Source organism: Rhinolophus hipposideros (genome assembly GCF_964194185.1).
Source record: "Rhinolophus hipposideros genome assembly, chromosome: 16".
In the NCBI taxonomy this organism is placed as follows: domain Eukaryota; kingdom Metazoa; phylum Chordata; class Mammalia; order Chiroptera; family Rhinolophidae; genus Rhinolophus; species Rhinolophus hipposideros.
The window spans coordinates 45166021-45178059 of NC_138062.1; positions in this window are offsets into that span (position 1 = coordinate 45166021).

Sequence of the window (12039 nt, forward strand, 5' to 3'; positions counted from 1 at the left end):
AAAACAACACTGAACTGAGGAACAGCAGGAGACCAAGGTTGAGACCCATCTTGATTTCTCTCCATCCATGTGACTGTCAAATCCCTTTCCCTCCGGGTCTATTTCCTTATCTGTCATCTAATACCTGTTTGGTATCTATTATCCAGTTTAGGAACAAAATTTAATTTGTCAGCATAGCTCAGGCTGAAATTTTTGCCACTTTCCATTCTTCCTTTTTTTGGATATTACATACAAGAGTGATGTTTTAACTACCAGGAGGATTTTGTCACCCAATGACAATGTAAGATCAGGATGTGAAGCACGACATTCTCAACATCAAGTAGTACCCAAATCACTGGATTTGCAAAAGACCCATTCAATTAAGTTCTACTGTAGTTATGGTCTCAGTTCTCTACATGTTCGGTTTCTACATCACAAAAAGTGAGAGTCCTACAGAGAACCACAGACGCTTCTAGAGGAAACCCTTTCATTTTGTGGATAGGACACAGCTGACTGAAGGTGAAAATGACTGGTCTAACGTCACAACATGGGTTATAAAGCCAAACAGGCCCATCTCCTTAATTCCAGTGTTCTGTCCATCATACCACACCACTTTTGCATAAATGCAATTGCTTATTTAGGTGTATACTACACAAGTCTGTGCCAACTATGAGCCTACAAAGATTTATCACTACGAAAGACATGAATGCTATGTATTACTTTTTGTTTGTTCCTTTGTTTGTTTTCAACTGAAAGTAGCCATGCTCATTAAAAAGCTTTTGGGAAAAGAAAACATAAAAATAGAAAGAATTAAAAAAATATGGAAATCATCCACTATACCAGCATCCAAACCTAATTATCGTTAACAAGTTGGATACCCCCTTCCCATCTTTTTTTCACAGGAATATTTTTACACACACATATGCATCTAGATATGGAATTTTACACCTTGCTGTTACCATTTAAATTACATCATATGTTTTTCATGTGTTTCTGTTCTAATCTTCATGAATATCATTTTTAATCATGATATAACATTCTGCTAAATGAATTTTCTTAAAACATCCTTTTATTTGTTGAATATATAGGTTGTTTGTGGTTTTAAAATATATGTAACACTATGGGAAACACCTTTGTTTATTGTATTTTTGTACATTTTAGAGTATTTCAGTGTAAATGCTAAGAAGTAAATGGTTGCTCATTTAAAGGCTAGCAATGAACATTATCAGGATCTTAACACATTCCGTTAAATTGCTTTTCAAGAGGGTTTGTGCTAATTTCCACTGCCACATACAATATATTATAGCGATGTTTTCCAGTTTAAAAAACAAAAGTATATATTCAACATAGAACAAAGAAACTTATGTATGTAAAGAAAATATGTAGAGTCTTTTCTAGTACAAAGAGTGAAAAAATTCCAAACTCAGGAAACAATTGCTGATGATGCATTTCTGGGACCACAAAGTAGAATGGAAAAGTAACAAAGCAGAGAAATATTTTACAAGCACAATTTGAAAGCCTTCTCACATACTGCTTTCTCTATACATAGAAATATATAAAGTTATTGAACTTTTCTAAAGATTTTTTTTTTCTTTTCAGTCACAAAACAAATGCATTGAGGAGGCACTTAGATAAAATATCAGTGGAAAAAGCAGTCGTAATCTGTCAGGCAGAGTGCAATTTGAGGGAATGGGGAAAGCCTGTATTTCCAATCATATGTGTGGACCAATAAGGGGCAACTTCTATACCCTGGGCTACTTCTCCCCTGCCCCACTTTGTGTAGGAAAAGCTCTGCAGGAAATAGTAAGAAACCTCAGTAAGCTCACCACACAAGGTCCAACAATTAAGTTCGCAAACTTGTTATAACAATGTTGCTAGCCTTTTTTGATATCAGAGGGATTATTCATTATGAATTTGTACCAACTGGACAAACAGTTAACCAAGTTTACTATTTGGAAGTGCTGAAAAGGCTGCGTGAAAAAGTTAGACGACCTGAACTTTTTGCCAACAATTCATGGCTCTTGCATCATAACAATGCCCCAGCTCACACGGCACTGTCTGTGAGGGAGTTTTTAGCCAGTAAACAAATAACTATACTGAAACACCCTCCCTACTCACCTGACCTGGCCCCCAATGATTTCTTCCTTCATCTAAAGATAAAGGAAATATTGAAAGGAAGACATTTTGATGACATTCAGGACGTCAAGGGTAATACAATGACAGCTCTGACGGCCATTCCAGAAAAAGAGTTCCAAAATTGTTTTGAAGGGTGGACTAGGAGCTGGTGTCAGTGCATAGCTTCCCAAGGGGAATACTTTGAAGGTGACTGTAGTGATATTCAGCAATGAGGTATGTAGCGCTTTTTCTGGGATGAGTTCGCGAACTTAATTGTCAGACTGACCCTCTAGGTCCCCTCTTCACCACCTGTGCTGCTCCTCTATGTTCCCTGGAATGCTGCAGTCTCCCTGACCTTCGCAGCTCTCAAGACTGATTAGCAGTGCTGAGAACCAGAAATGAGGCACTGGAGAATTAGCACAACCCCCCCCCCCAAGTGGGACACGGACTGCCCCACAAGACTATATGAGTGTCCACATAAGAGGACAAAAAGGGCCTCATGATGTCAGAGTCCTCTCGTTGGGGCTCAGCCCGACTGTACACACCAGCTGGGAGGGGAGAGGAGGACAGCGGAGGGAGGGTTTCTACTTCTTTGCACATGAATTGAAAAGAGGGGAGTATAGATATTTACCCAAGTCACACCATGGACATACACATTTCTAATCTGGTGCCTGTCTAAATTGTATATTGTGTGTAGACCTAATATATTCATGCAGCTTACACATCGCGTGTCTGTTTATTTCTTTATTGTATGACATTTTCAGTTGAGAGTTGGTGGCAGACACTGATAGCTTTCAAAGGATAAGAAATGTAGGGACTGCAGAATAATGTATATGTGTTATTATTATCATGTAATTCTAACAATATATTGTTATTTCATAGAATAATAATATATTTTATCTGTGGATGCATAAGTTACGAGAACTGGCATCTCAAGTCCAAGTTCAGGTTCAACACAGAAAAGTTGTGTCAGGTGCCAGGGTCTAAGGAAAGCCCATGGAGATCCTAACTCTTTAGAAAGATGCACTGAAAGGAGTGCAGCATTTATCCTTGATGTTGACCCTGAGGTCACAGAGAATCACAGATCTCTTACACGTGGGAGGGGATAAGATACAAGCTTCCAAAGGAGTAGGAGACCCTTCTGATAGCTTTCTCACTCCAGGGTGCCCAGGCTGACCTGTGACCCAGCTCAAAGTGCTGCAAGCTCTAGTGACCAGTCTCTCTCCTCTGCCACCACTCACATGAAGTAGGTCATTTGTTAATAAATAGTGTCCATTGGGTTAACACAAGGACGGGGAAACCTGGGCATGGTTATCTGGGGGCACCAGATGCTGATGACCAGCTTTTGACTTCTCCAACAGGTCAATTACCTCAGTCCACATTCCCAAGAAATGTCTTGAGCAGCCCTAGATCTCAAACTTGGAGGTTCCCCAGGTCACCCTGTAGAAGCTGGTCTTCGGCTCATGCTGGGCTCTAATTGGCTCGGGCTTCTACTTGCTTCTGTGTTCTCTGCTAGCAGCTGAGCTGCATTCACAAGGGGGAGAACATCTGCCTGATCTTTGAAAACATGAAAGGAAAGAGGAAATCAAAGGGCTCACATCTGAGCTACTGCTCAGGGCCAAGTACTCCACTGATCTGTCTAACTAAAGAATGGAAAAAACACACTCATGCTGAAGGGAGAGGGCTCCAGGGAGAGGCTCTGCAGACCCCACAGCTGAAACCTGCCCTCAAAAGGAAAACAAAAGATTTAGCAAAGAACTAAGGACAACAACTTGCAGATCACAAAGCACTTCTTTTGTTTTTGTTTTTATTTTGTTTTGTTTTTTCAACTTTTATTTATTTTAAGTGTGTCTTTCCAGGTCCTATCAGCTCCAAGTCAAGTAGTTGTTTCAATCTAGTTGTGGAGGGCGCAGCTCACAGTGGCCCATGTGGGGATCGAACTGGCAACCTTGTTAAGAGCATTGCACTCTAACCAACTGAGCTAACCGGCCACCCCAAAGCACTTCTTTACATATCTGTTCATTCTATAATCGCAACCATGTAAAGCGTTTTGCTCTCCTCATGTTATTAAATGAGTAAACTGAGGTTCAGAGAGATTGTCTAAGGTCTTACGTTGCCCCCACATTGACTGGCTCCAAAGCCCATGGAAGTACTTGAGCATGGGATACGAGTGGTGATGGAACAGACTTGCCTGAGGCCATGTCAATAGTGGCAGGCGCACCTCTCTGTCAAAAGCCTCTTCTCCTTGGCCACAACTTGTACTGAAAAAGAACCACGGACAGTGTTCTTCCCAGCCACCGTTCTCCAGTCCCATAATAGAAATAGACTCCCAATGTTTTCACAGCTCTACTCCAGTAGAGCCCCAGAACTGCAGTTTGGCAAAAGCCATCTTCATGTCTAATTTGACCATACCTTTGTCAAAGAGATTAAGCCCAGAAAATGCACCAGGTGGCCTCATCCCAATATTTCTTTCCCTCATCTTTACTACATGGTCTTCACTTCTTGCTTCTGATGGTCTACAGAAAACTCAAGCTCTCTCAAGCTGGGAACATTACCTTGCTTTGCCCAAATTCCCAAAGACCACACTTCTTTCCTTGAAACTTAGCACTAAATCTGATAGCCCTTGTCTTTGCCCTCAGGGCTCCCAAATTCTGACTTGCTTGCTGGTCCAAAGCTGTGTCTTATTACCTCATTTTTGCATGTGTCACCTTTTGGATCAACACACACACACACACACACACACACACACATTCAAGATTCAGTTTGGAGAGGCAAAAGTTAAATGAAGAAGGCTCTGCTCAGGCAGCAGTGCCCTCAGATCCGGGGAAGTGGGACCTGAAGTGTGTGTGTGTGTGTGTGTGTGTGTGTGTGTGTGTGTGCGCGCACCCACCTGCCTTCCTGTGGGAGGAGGCATGTGGAGAACCAAAGAGTGCTACAAAGGGTAGAAATGGGAACGAGGGTCATGTGCGGCTGCTGTCCGGGCTCCGGGTTCTCCGCTTGGACTGCATTGCCAGACACAGCTTATCCCGGTCGTTATAGGGAGATTTAACAAACACCACAGAAGGTATTCCCAAGGGTGGGGTCCCCTGAGGCACAGGTCTCGGGCACCAGCCCTGATTACCCAGGTCTGAGGGCAGTGCTGTCTGGGCAAGACTTACTGCTTCTCCAAACTGTGTCTTGAGTGTCACATATTAAGCCTGTTGCTGGCCCTAGAGTAGACACTGAATATATATTTTTTCAAATTAGATAGAATCCTAAATCTTAATAAATAGTGTAAAAGGCAATAAAATCCAAATTGGACCCCCATAACCACAGCAGGCCTTGATCTAGATCTCATTAATACTCTTTCTACTAATCCTCCAGAATTAGCAAATACAGCTCTATCCTGCTATGAAACACTCCCCACCTCCAGGGCTCAAGTAAAGGCTCAGAAAGAAGAGCCTGGGAAGCCTCGTTAAATGTTTCTTTGAATCCAAGTCTTGGGTAACATCTCTAATAAGCCCTTGCAGACTTAATGGGGCTTTCTGATGATTCCCCATCCCAACCCGTCCCTATATGCCTCACCAGTTACTTCTTATAATTCCCTCTAGTAGATTATCAGGGTATCACATTCGAAGTCACTTAAGTTTGAATAGGCTTTTCCAGTGCCCCTGGAGTGCTTAAGGGTTTCATGGCTGATATGCCTATGCCTTATGAGAGCTCACTGCTCCAGTATGGGTTGGCAAGGACTCAAATGTAAAGAGGCTCATGTTCTCCTTAGAGAGAATCTTCTAAAAAAGAGCTAATGCAGCCCCCCGGGGCATTCAACCACACTTCATCAACCTGCTGACCAGACCTGTTCCCTCAACAGCCAGCTCTACCTCTGAATCATCCCAAACACCACTGAGGAGTGTTAAGAGTAGGAGATATCTGTTCCATAGCTTTCTTCACCTGAGGCAAACTGTACATGCATATTCGTGATTTTCTTTTGCAGCTGAAGAAATTAAGCTCTCCCAAATCTGGACTCCAGCGAGGCCTGAAACTGACCCCATCCTGAGGAATGTTCTAGAACATCAGCTAGCTTATAGGCATGTTTCTTACCAAGACACAAAGTATCTGAAGAGGTCTGCAGGGATTTCTGGAAAGAGAGATTTGTTTACAGAAGGAGCAAGGGGCTTTGTAAAGAAGGAAGATAGAGAAAAGTCCGTTGACTCCTGCGTGCAATTGGTCTGAAGCCCCTACAGTCAGGGGGGTCCTTCACAGGCAGCTGCTCCACTGCTGAAGAATGCTGTGGGAGCCCATGCGTCTGCCAGGTCCCCCTTGCTATGAGCCCTCCCTGGTCTCAGATGTTCTCTCGGTCTTGGCTCTGCCGTTCAGCCCTGCACTGTCTCTATGGCTCCTTGCTCTCCCTGACCCAGTCCTAGAAGGGGAGGGTATCCTCTGGAACCTGAAGTACTATTAGATTCCTAGGGCTGCCGCAACAAAGTACAAACTGGGTGGCTTCAAACAGCAGATATTTATCCTCTCACAATTCTGAAGCCTGGAAGTCTAAGTTCAAGGGGTCAGCAGGTTTGGTTCTTTCTGGAGGCTCTGAGGGAGAACCTGCCCCAGGCCTCCACGCTTCTCTTCTGACGTCTGGGGGTAGTTGACAGCCCTTCGTGTTCCCGCTGTGTCAACTACTCCAATCTCTGCCTCGCTCATCACATGGCCTTCTTCTTTGGGTCTCTTCTGTGTCTCTGTGTCTGAATCTTACTCTCCTTTCTCTTCTAAAGATTCCTGTCTTTGGATTTGAGGCTCACCTTAACCTAGTGTAATCCCATTTTACCTAATTACATCGGCGAAGACCCTCTTTCCAAATAAGGTCACATTCTATGGTTCCAGGTAGACGTGAATTGGGGCTGGGAGGGGGCACTTCCCACCCACCACACCTGGTCTTGGCCTAAACCACCGCTAGCCTTCCTGCATCTGGTCGGTGCTGACTGACCCAATGGACCCCTCGCCATGCAGCCAGGACTCGGCCCACTTTCTTCCTTGGCTCGCCAACGAATGAGGAACAAATGCACTTGCTCTCATTTGTGCTCTGCCCTTCTCAGAAGAGTTCCTGACCTGTCTCTGTAGCCCATTCAGGGATCTCAGCTGCCTCGGCCACCACAGCACGTGTCAGACTGCCATGCAGCTCGTGATGGGCACATAATGAATCAATAAATGAGGGAAGTACATACATGAATGATGAGCTAATGACAGTCTATGCTAAGATTAGCATGGCTAAAATGATGGAGTGGGTAAAGTTTATTCTCAGAATTCCCGGACCTAGAGGCCCAACGGCCCATTCCACCCTCGGTTCCCAGACCCTCCAAAGCACATTCAGACACTGCCCTGTCTACACATCTCTTCTGACACCGTGGTCTCTTTTTCCAAAATGACCCACAAGTTACAAGTACGGGACTAACGCCATTTGATACATTACTGCCTACTAAACTATTCTTAGCTATCAACGGAATTTCTAGTTTAACAGACACTTTTGACACCACAGCCAAAGCAGGCGAGTAAGCTGGGTATTTTGGCCCAGACTCTGGGCCATGATGTAAGTCATGGGTAGCGCGTGCACCCACCCTAGCCCGGCCACTGTGCCACCCCCATGCAAGGGCGGCTCTGGGTCCTGCTTCCAACACCCGGCACAGCCCGCAGGCACTCTTTTTCCTCCACCTCCTCTGCCTGCTCCCCGATTCGTCTCAATGATCTGTTGGTGGTTCTGTCTCCTTCAGGTTACCTTATACCACACTTCCATCTTTTCTTCCATTCCTCCATCCCCCCCCGCCCCCAGGCCTCTGTCCTTGCACAATATTCCTTTTTTAAATATTGTCCCTTAGGAAAAATTTTTATAATTCTAAGCATCAGGGACAAGATCAACATGTTCAATATATCTGGCCTTTAAAATCACTTTGGGGATAGGGTCGCTGTGTTTATTTTCTCCCCAGAGACTTAACGATGTATGACTCCCAATGTTTATTCGCTGTCCTTTCAGTCAATTCAATTTCAAGAATTAATTGTTTAGTAGCCTCTGGTCAGTAAACCAGATCAGGAAGGGCCCTCTCTGAAATGCATTCGTATGGCATTTCACCCACAGGACCTTCCTGGTTGTTCTCTGGCCCTGCTCCCCAGGGCTTTGTCCTAGACAGATGGGCAGGCCACAGGGTGAGGCCCCAAGGGGAAGAGGGAGGCCTAGGATTCTCACCCTAGACTCAACCAGCGGCTGCCAAGCCAAAAGGCACATGTGCTGTTGCCTCTGGAGAATCAATGGAGTCGTGTCTTCTGAGTCACATCCTGGAGCCCTTCACAGTCCAGGCCCAGCACAGCCACACCACTGACCATCCAGGTAACCTTCTTGCAGGCTGTCTCCCGGCACAGTGTGTGAAGGGTCAAGGAATGCACCGATTCTACAACTAGGCCTATTAGTCAGCCTCTGACAAGTGACCAAGGGAAGGCTTTTTCTTCACCAGATGTGCCTGGGTGGTGTGTTACTCTAAGCAGATCTATATACAACTATGGTCTGGGCTAGGTCCTTATTCATTGGCTTAGTCTTTCATTGTACTACCCAGATCTGGTTTTAAAAAGAGAGGTGCAGGCTGTTGTCTGATTCTGCACGTTAAGGACAACCAAGCAATAGTTGCCCATACTGCCTGACATTCGATCTGTAATTCTCTTGTCAAAAACCTCAGGCCCATCACAGAGGATTTGCTTATCTCATACAGAGGTACCAGTAGGCAGAATGAACATATAACCTATGCTCCAAACTAGGCCACTTTTGAGAGAAAAAGAAGACATCGCTAATTATGATATCAGAATAACAAGCATAAACCAGAACTGTTCCAGGCAAACCAGGATGTTGGTACCTAGTCCACTGGGACATACAGGTGCTAACACCTCAGTCAGTTGAAGTACAAAGTGGGGAGTAAGCCTTGACCCGCACTCGGTCCCAGGGTCCCAGACCCCTTTGCCTGAGCTGTTGCAGCTCTGTGAGCCAAGAGTAGGACTTCTGGCTTGGGAGCCCTAAACAGTAGAGTCCAATGAAGGTACTCAGCACGGCAGACCACTGACAAGAAAAATCATACACCTCTGGTAACAGTCAGAAGCAGGGCTGTGGGAAGACTCATAATGAAGTCAGAGTTGGAAATAATAAGGGGAGATTTAGGGCCTAATATGGGCTTGAGGAAGTAGAGACAGCAAGACGTAACATTTAAAAAAGAGAAAATAAGGCATACCAAGCAAGAAAGAGTGCTTAATGATTCAGAAGAATACTGAAACAGAAGCACAGTTGTTCGTGGGTAGAAATTTGGGAAGTCAGAAAAGCAGAGCAGTTTGTCAAGTGCCTCCAGGTGGACAGAAAGCAGCATAGTTGAGAATGTGAAGCATGCACTCTGGACTGCCTGGCCTTGAACACGGCTCTCTACGTCCTCGGTGTGTGATGGAAGAAGTCTATGCCTTGATTTCCTTATCTGCAAAATGGGATAATGAAAGTATATTTTTTTCTTAAAGGATTATTCCGATGACAAAATGATTAATCTATGCAATGTATTCAGAATTGTTAGAGGTCATTGAGAGCCGTTAAGGGTTTTAAGAAGGCAAGTGGCAGAAAGAAAATACCCAAGGAAGATAATCAGTGTTCTGGGTTTAGGGTGGATGGAGAGCGGGTAGAGTGAAAAGAAAAAGAATGGCCCGGAAGTTGTTCTGGTCCAGGCCGTGTGAAAGCTTCAGTAGTCAGGACCTAGACAAGTCCGCGTCATCACAGTGGAATGACAAAACTAGGTCGGTATTGCAAGAGGAAGGAATTGGGAAGCAATAGGAAAGAGTTGGTGCCGAATCCATAGACTCTTTAAGGGGAAAGTCGCCCTTGGCGGTAGTCTACTTTGACCTTCCTCTTACGAGGCTTCAGCCTTCTGCAACATTGAATTAAGACAATTGTAATGTTTAGAGTCTGGGTAGGAGATGATGAGCTACTGAAGATGATTATAAGTTTTGGGGTAAGAGAAAGGCTCGAGTGAGATGTTTTAACACTAGATGCCATCTATTCTGGATGGCTTAGGAAAGTTGCCAGCCTGATCCAGGAGCTAATACTTTGGAGATCCCTTCAAGAAGTAAGTTGCTTTTATTTTCTCTAACAAAATATCCTTTGATATAGTTTAAAAGCAAAGAAAGAATGGTGGTGAGGAGAAGATATGATTGGAGCAAACGCTATAGATGTTACTACTGCAACAATGACCTCTAGCACTCCATCTTTCTCACATCTCCCTCCCACTCCACTCAACATGAAGATACTGCAGCTTCCTGACTGAAACATGCCTTTAAACAGGATCAACTCTCTGCCTGGCTGGTCTTCCCTTCCTTCCCCCTCCACCTTCACCTAGAAAACTCTTCTGTATCCTTCAAAGTCTAATTAAGGAATCGCCTCTTCTGGGAAGCCTTCCATGATATGTAGATTATTCTCCACTTGCCCTCACTCCGGACTCGTGTCCTGACCCGTGCCCTGCTCTGTGCCTGTGTGACTGACTGCTAGAGAGTGCATTACACAGGCTCCTTTGACAGTTGACTTTCATCTGGGTTTTGCTCATGGAAGTACACGCAAATGATCGAAAGTTAGAAGAGAAAGAGAGTACAGGTAGCCCCCATATAACATGGCACTTCTATAACACGGTTTCACTCTAACACAGTTTGAGAATTAGAGAAATCCCAGAACAACACGGAGTGTAATAAGAGCTGTTAAGAGCAAAAGATATCTCATTTGAAATTAGGGAAATCCCCGAGGAACATGGAATGTAATAAAAGCTTTTAAGAGCAAAAGCTACCTCATTTGAAATTTTTCATTCGAGCATGGATATGCTATCAGATTTGACTGCAGAATTTTAAATTTTATTAAAATTTTAAATCCATTTTGTTCGTGGAGTATTACGTTCAGAGGATGAAGGTATCTTGTCAAAAAGAAAATACCCTCGGTTAATAGTGCTTAGTAGTGATAACAAAGAACACATTATTTCATACATATTAATATGTCATACTTTTGGTGAAAATTGCTTTAATAAAGATATTTCTCTTAATTATAAAAATATAATAGTATGTGTTTTTAACTTTTGGAACCTAACCCCCTTTTTTGTACTAGTTCTTTCTTTCGTATAACCGGGATTCACAGAACACAGCATTCTTTAGGACTCTAACAACCATGTTATACGGGGGTCACCTGTGTTTCTTTCCTGCTCCCACCCCTGCTTTAGCACCTCATGTCTGATATCTGGCAATCGCTGCATCACTCTAAGGCTGCACCCCTCACTGGCAGCCCCTCCTCCGTAGTGCCAGCTCTCAGAAGCTCATGTGGCCTCTTCTTGACCTTTCAGCCTGGACTGTTAACAGCGTCCCATGACTGCTGGATTCGGGTGCTTCAGTATCATTTTGGCTTCCTTAACCCTGCTCATGGCTCTCTAAAAAGTCCCTTCCAGAAAAGTTTGCTCAGTTGGACCCTGTGGGGTGAAGCTGATACCCTGCTAGGACGTGGACTTCATAATCTCCTTCCTGAGCTTCCTTTTGGCCCCTGGAGCATACTCTTACACCCATCACGGTAAATATTACGGGGTATTATAACAGCTAGTCACGTGCCCATCTCCCCTTTGGGACTGTTGGCTCCTTAAAGACACGTTTTTTTATTATTATGCCCGGCACAAAGCATTCAGTGAATACCCAGATCCACTCATTTCAGACTTTCAATTTCTGAAGTAATGCTGTAAAGCCTTTCTCAAAAACTAAATAATAACATGAATATAAAATTGTATGACTTTTATGCTTTACAAAGTGCTTTCACGTCCATTGACTTCATTGTCACACAGCTTTATGAAAAAAATACATTCAGCTAAATGACAGAACTAGGTGTTATAACATCTGTAAGTTACTGGAGCTTAATGGTCACGGATTGGGCTCGAG